Consider the following 7,332-nt stretch of genomic DNA (forward strand, 5'->3'; position numbering starts at 1 on the left):
ATAATCAATTCTAACTAAATTTACTCACATTTGATTTACTAAACAAGAACTATTAAATAGTATATATTCTAACAAACTTAACCTATGAAAATTTATTTGAGCTTGCCCACACTTAGTTAAGAAAATAACATACAAACACCCCTCCAAAAGTTGAAAATTTATTTAACTCTTACCAAATTGCATACACACAACAACAACAACAACAACAAAACACCCCAGTATAGAGAAGTAAAAATCATACCTTCTTTGACAATTTGGGCCTTCTCTTCAAGGACGTCGTTCTCATCAATNTGAGGTAAAAAAAAAAAAAAAAAAAAAAAAAAAAAAAAATCTCACTTTGACCTTCTTTGATGCCCCACTCGATTCCTTAAAGATTTTTTCCCTATATTTCTTGTTTAAAATTTTGGCTTTTGAAGTAGAGATTGGATGCGTATGCTTTTGAGAGAGAGAATTGATGTATAAACATATTTTTTATATATCATAAGTGTTTACATCGCTCTATAAAATATAATGGTAGACAATTTCTCATTCTTACTTGCATTGGGTAGTAAAATGCTATATGTCTTTACCTATATTTGTCTGTTGAATAGTAGTTCACACACAAGATTACCGTTACAGTCCAATTGGGCTGGACGCATTGACACACATATTGAACTGAATCACAAACATGGCTATAGCTACTTGATTACACATCCTAGTTTTCAACAAAGTTTAAACACAGAGAAAATAATAAGAATAAGAAGAAAAAGGGTGTACCTTGCAGTTAATCAGAAGGATTGTATTTGTTTATGTATTTTGCATTAGATAATATAAGCTCTAGGCCTCTTTGGCGCACAGAGAGACGAACAAATTAGGAACATGATCTATTAATCAAGTTAAAAAAAGATATTTCATTGTATTCTAATGTTTATCACAAATCAAGGGGAATTTCATTTCTGCAAAACTTCGGGGTCATTGTCATTTCTAACCTCAAGGGAAGTGTGATAATTTTTTCAAAGATTAAATTATTTACTAGAATAATCAATTCTAACTAAATTTACTCACATTTGATTTACTAAACAAGAACTATTAAATAGTATATATTCTAACAAACTTAACCTATGAAAATTTATCTGAGCTTGCCCACACTTAGTTAAGAAAATAACATACAAACACCCCTCCAAAAGTTGAAAATTTATCTAACTCTTACCAAATTGCATACACACAACAACAACAACAACAACAATAACAAAACACCCCAGTATAGAGAAGTAAAAATCATACCTTCTTTGACAATTTGGGCCTTCTCTTCAAGGACGTCGTTTTCATCAATCACACCACAAACTCAAAAATAGTTATTAGTCACCTAGGTAATCTTGAATATCCAGGCTTGTCACACCAATTCTTTTAAATAACAAATAAGCCCCTAGTATAGACAACAAAAATTGAATAGTTACACTTTGTTAGGGTGAAAGGTAAGATCCATGGGTTAAGCAAGCATCAATTCTATTAGATAAGGAGTTATCACAGTACCATTTTGAGAAAATACTAGTACCAAGCTTGAAACAAACAAGTAGTAGAAGTGGATGAGAAATTACAGATGTCACCTACTAATATAAGGCAAACTGAAAATACAGTACCAACTAGCCCAAACAAAAATATTGTGGTGAAATTCTTGAAAATTTTGCTTTTTCTTGGCCTAAAAACAGGAAACAAATAAAGAACCCATATCAAAATCAGTACGATGCAAGATTCAGTACATAATTCAGTCAGAGGACATTACATTTTCACAGAAATAGCATATAAGAAGAATCAAAATTAAGCAGCTAATGAATCTCACAAATATCGAGACTGATAAATCTAAATTCAATACGATTCAATTATTTGTTCGTAATTCACATCATCATGTAACACCTTTCTTGCTGCATTACTGTAGCTAGCTTGGAATCAACATTGAAACTGGCATTTGGAGGGGGTACATTCAACTCAACATTGGATACTTTTTGATCTCTACTAAATTTATAGGGAGAGAGACTAAGAAGAGAGGAGAGACAATGGTGCGTTTGAAAGAAAGAGTGAGAGAGAGTGTGAGAGAGAGAGAGAGAGAGAGAGAGAAACATATTAAGATTATGAAAGTTGGTTAAATCAAAATTACAATAAAAACAATATACAAATGTTAAATTGGTTGTTCAATTATGGAATATAATAGTCCATTTCAGCAGGTCATGACAAATAACTGAAAAATTACAATACAATTATATGTTGGAGCAAGAAAGACAATTATACAAGTCAGGACTGAACTGACTAGAAGAGAATGTCATATATGGTCCACCACGAAAATCCTATTCTCACGATTAAGTAAGACTGTGAGTCATAAATTAATAAACATAAAAAATAATTAGCTATGATATATAAATAAATGTCCAATTCAAAACTTGATCACCAGCCACTTCAATATATATGATAAAAGATTAAAAAGTATGATCACACAAAATGTGTTGAGCTACATAAAACCGGTCGTAGAAAATAGGATACACACCTAAACTCAGAAAAGTTATGTTTAGAAGAGAATATGTAAATTAGTGGTTGAACTGAACTTACGAAGAGAAGAGATTGTTGGAGATTAATATCCAATTACCAGTTGTTAGGTGGCTGAACATGAAGAGAAAAGAACTTGTTACTATAGCCGAGTTGGGGGGCTTTAGTATTGGTTCCTTGTTCCTACTACCCACCAGTTAACTAAACCTGCTCCTGCTATGACTACTCAGTCTGAACATTAATTTTGGACGGGATGGGATCCAATAATCTAATTATTGCTTTTGGGTTTGGGTTGGTTTTATTTTAGGAGAAGTTGAAAAAAGCATCACGCATAATAATTACTATATTTTTGTCCCTTTCATCTTATTTCATGGTCTCACATATACTACCCATGCATCACCATTATTAATTTTAAGTCATCCCTGGTGGACCACAATTCATTGCATTTTCTTTTTGGTCATTGCTGTTGTTATCATTGTCAATTATCAGTGGGGTTTAGCAATTTCTATCCCAATAATAAAAAATATATATATAGAAATAAAAAATAAAAGATAGAAAAGGGGTTTAGCGATACAACATTTATATATGATTGTAGACTATTGAGATTGATGCAAATAATACAAAACAAAAGTGATGCTAATTGATAAGTAAATAAAATAATACTACTTCAAATACAACAACTTGCAATTTTAGCAAACTCTAGCCAATTTATTTCTTTAATGCTAAATGGCATCAATCTCTCTGACCTTCTAGGCCTATTCCAACAATATCTAATAGATTGGCTTTGGCACAAAGATTATATTTATTCCTCAAACTCCAGAAATTGTAGTATATAACTGCAATCTCTGCACCAAAGCCAATCTAGTAAATGTTGCTAGATAGAAGGTCAGAGAGATTGATGTCAAAGCATTATATATATACATATAATCCTAGGTATGAGTGATTATGCAAAAACTATGTAGTTATACTGAAAAAGGTGATTAACTTCAACAATAAAGAAACTTAGGTCGACATTACACTAGTGTCATTTAGATCATCTGATTTCTTCCTTTGACTATGCAGGCTCAATATTAAAGATAATCCAAGCTAGTCAAATAGTCTGATCATTGCTACTTCATCAGATAATATGAAGTGATTTATCATGGTGATGAAAACTGAGAAATTAAGCTTGGAATTGATTTATCATGGTGATGGAAAGAAGAAAAACATTCTACCGTGTATATGCAACTAAAGTGTGGTGCTTTATGAGGCTAACCAAAGGAGAGGATCGTTATGGCTACTATAAGTTACTGTATGATTAGCTTAAAACCAGAGAGCTGCAGTGACAGCCAGTCAAAACCCAATTACTCCAAGACATATATCTATTTGAAGACCTCCTCAGCAATTTAATCAGCCATTATAGTTTTGTTTGCTCTGTAGAACCTCACAAAACCCCCCAAATAGAAGTCTTGAAACAGGTCATTTTCAACTAATCAAACTAACGTTCTTCTATAAGAACTTAGCACAAATACATAGACTACATGTCATAACATCACAAGCTTTCAGCCATGATTTTCACCAAAAATCATAAACTTCTTAATGGGTTTTTTCACAAAACAGTGACAATTAAAAACCCAAAAGCCGTGAAAAATAGAACTTTTAAAAGAGGAATAGTAACCTTGAAATGCCGGGAAAACCCCCAAATTGAAGGGATATCTTGAGGCGCTTGCAGAAAGGATCAACTAATCTGAAAGAAAGAAGAAACTAAAAGAAAGGAAAGCTAATACGTATTAGCTAAGCATATATATATATATATGTAATTATCAGAATGAGACCTTTTTCGAAACGGACGGTTTCTGCAAATGGAAATGGAAAAGATGGGAACAGAGTCTGCGATGGTATGATGCTAACTATGAAGAAAAACATAACTGAGTTATTACCAAAATTGATGCTAACTACGGTATGACTAAATTTTTCACCTAATTATTCTGAAAATAAATTTATGAAACTATTAGAGGAATTTCCTCAACCCAGACCATCAAAAATCACCAATCACAAACGAAACTTCAAAAAATTTAGGATCTTTTCAATAACCCCAAAGCAGAATCAACAACAACATAAACAAACACACACAAAGACCCAAATGCAAATTGAGAAAACGGGAAAAGCTGAGAGAAAGTACCGGTAGAATGATGAATGAATGGGTGAGGAGGATTATCCGATGGGTCGGCGATGGTGCGTGAGCTTCGGTGGCAGCGGTGAGGACGATGACGAATCGGTGAGGATGATGGATGAATCGAAGGTGAGAGCTTGATGAGAAGGATGAGAGACGGGTGAGAGTCTGAGAGATCGGGCTTTCAGAGATGGAGGCTGATGTGCTATTGATGAGGGTAGGGTTGAAAATTTTTTAGATTAGTATTTATACAAAGCCTAAAGCCGCGTTTCTATCATGGGGCTATAGGCAAAATCTGGAGCCGCGTTTAAGAGATGCGGCCCCATCCCAAACTAAAGCAGCGTGTTTAAAACGCAGCTTCAGACCAAATTTAAAGCTGCGTGTTTAAAACGCGGCTTCAGACCAAAAAAAAAAAATATGTTTGCCAAAAAAGACGAAATGGGAAGGTCCTCCCTATCATGTAGCCAGCCCATCAACCTTATGCTTTAGGCTGGACCCTCTCCACAGCCCTTGGGCCTCCACAATCATTACACTCTTGTACTTGGCCCAAACTCCCTTTTAAACTAATCTCTTGTTTTATGCACTTTCAGCCTACCTTTGGTTTTAATCCATTTCATGTTTTAAACACACTTTTAAATAAAAGGGTCCAAGCATGTTTTCCATCAATTAATAAAATGCCATCTTATTTTCCGTATTTGCATTTTCACATATTTTTGCCATATTTGCATTTTAATTCATATTATCATGTTTGCATCTAAATACGTTTTTTTTCCCATACTTTCATAATCCCAAAATTCCCAAAAATCATGTTTTAATTCATAAATTCTTAAAATCATGTTTTAATCCCAAAAATTCTTAAATTCATGTTTTTATCCCAAATTTCCCTAAATCTTGTTTTAGTCCATAAATTTCCCATATTCATATTTTTGCCCCCAATTTTTCTCCGAAATTGCATTTTGACCCAAAACTTTCCAATATTACATTTTGACCCCAAGTCTCTCTAAAAAAAAAAAAATTTGTGACCGTTAGATTTTGGTCTTTTATTTTGATTTTAATGGTTGATTTGTAAATTTCGTACTTGTGCCCCCTGAGTCACCGCTCAAATCACTGTTCAATCTTCAATGTATTGTACACTCTAATCACCACCTTAGATTTTGAATTTTAATTTGATTAAAGCGGTTGATTTGTAAATTGGGAATTTGTGCAAAAAACACCTCAAAAAAAAAATTTGTGCGAAAAAAGTTGACTTTTATTTAATGAGAGCATCCACAGCAGTAGAGCTATTTTTTTAGCTATTTGGCATCACAAAAGGCTACTTTATATATTTTACCTACTCATTTTACAAAATATCCAACAACAATGGATCTATTTTAACTTTCAATGCTATAAAATAATATAAACATCACAATAAAATAATATATCTACTACAATAAAATAATATATCAAAAAGCCACCAAACCAAAGCTATCCCAGCCCCGAAGAAGACGTGTATGTGTTCGCCTACGTTGCATCTAGGCTCATTTCAATGCAGCCTCCACAAGAACTCGAGTCATGACAACGGAAGCCACCACAACACGCCATTTTTGCATAATCGACTCAACATTCATAGATCTGCGATGAAGAACTCACTGGTTTGAATTGAAGGCGTGGAAGGAGAGTGGGTGAAGAGAGCCTTGATAGCTTTGATTCGCCCATCCTCGCATCAGCTTCGCCAGCAATCCAACTTTGAGCCCATGCCAAGCCGACTCTACGTCATGTCCAAGGCCAACGATCTCTGATTTGGTTCGCACAGGTTGGTTCTTGTTTTTCCGAGCAAAAAGAGAAAAGAAATAAAGAAATAGAAAATAAGTAAAGAAGTATTATTTTAATATGTGCAGGAATTAAAAAAATATTTTAAAGTTTTAGCTTCACCTTCTGTACGAAGCCAAAAGTAGCTCCGTACGAAAGCTTGAAGCTAAAAAAAGTTAGCTTTACATACATTGATGTAGAGCATTTTTTGTGTTTTGGTGAAGCTAAAATAGCTATATAGCTATTTAGCTTCATTGCTGAGAATGCTCTGATACACGTTTCCCAGATACCGAAAAGGCAAAAGTGGGCTAGCATGTGAAAATCATTTTTTTTTTGGGTATATATAATTCGATCAGTTTGGGTTTTCGGGTGAAATATTTTAAAATTCGAACTCGAACCAAATTATTCAATTATTTTTATTGACAACCCATGACCGACCGTAGACTGAATTCAAAGCTGCATATGGACCTTCAATTAGGGCGGGCGGGTCAGTTGTTCTGGATCACTGGACAGCCCTATTTAAGACTATCTACAAAAGAATTGATTAACTAATCCATATCTACATATGTATACCATATGCTCTAGTTAAGGAAGAAAAAAAATTGGGGGGAAAAAAAAGCTAAAAATTGACAAATAATTTATCTAGAATAATCATATTGAAAAAAAAAAAATAATAATAATAAAACTCTGTTTTCCGTTATCTTTTGTCCTTGTTCTCTTATGTTGCTCGTGTTCCTTATGCTCCTCTTGCCAAGGCAAAATTTGGGTTTCAAGCTTTGCAAAGATACTCAATACCTCATCTTTAAGGCCAGTGTCTCTAACCTCACAAAACCAGCTCGACCGATTTGGGGGTTCAACAACTCTAGTTCCCAAAC

The sequence above is a fragment of the Quercus suber genome, unplaced genomic scaffold, assembly GCF_002906115.3.
Source record: "Quercus suber isolate HL8 unplaced genomic scaffold, Cork oak 2.0 scaffold_42, whole genome shotgun sequence".
Lineage (NCBI taxonomy): Eukaryota > Viridiplantae > Streptophyta > Magnoliopsida > Fagales > Fagaceae > Quercus > Quercus suber.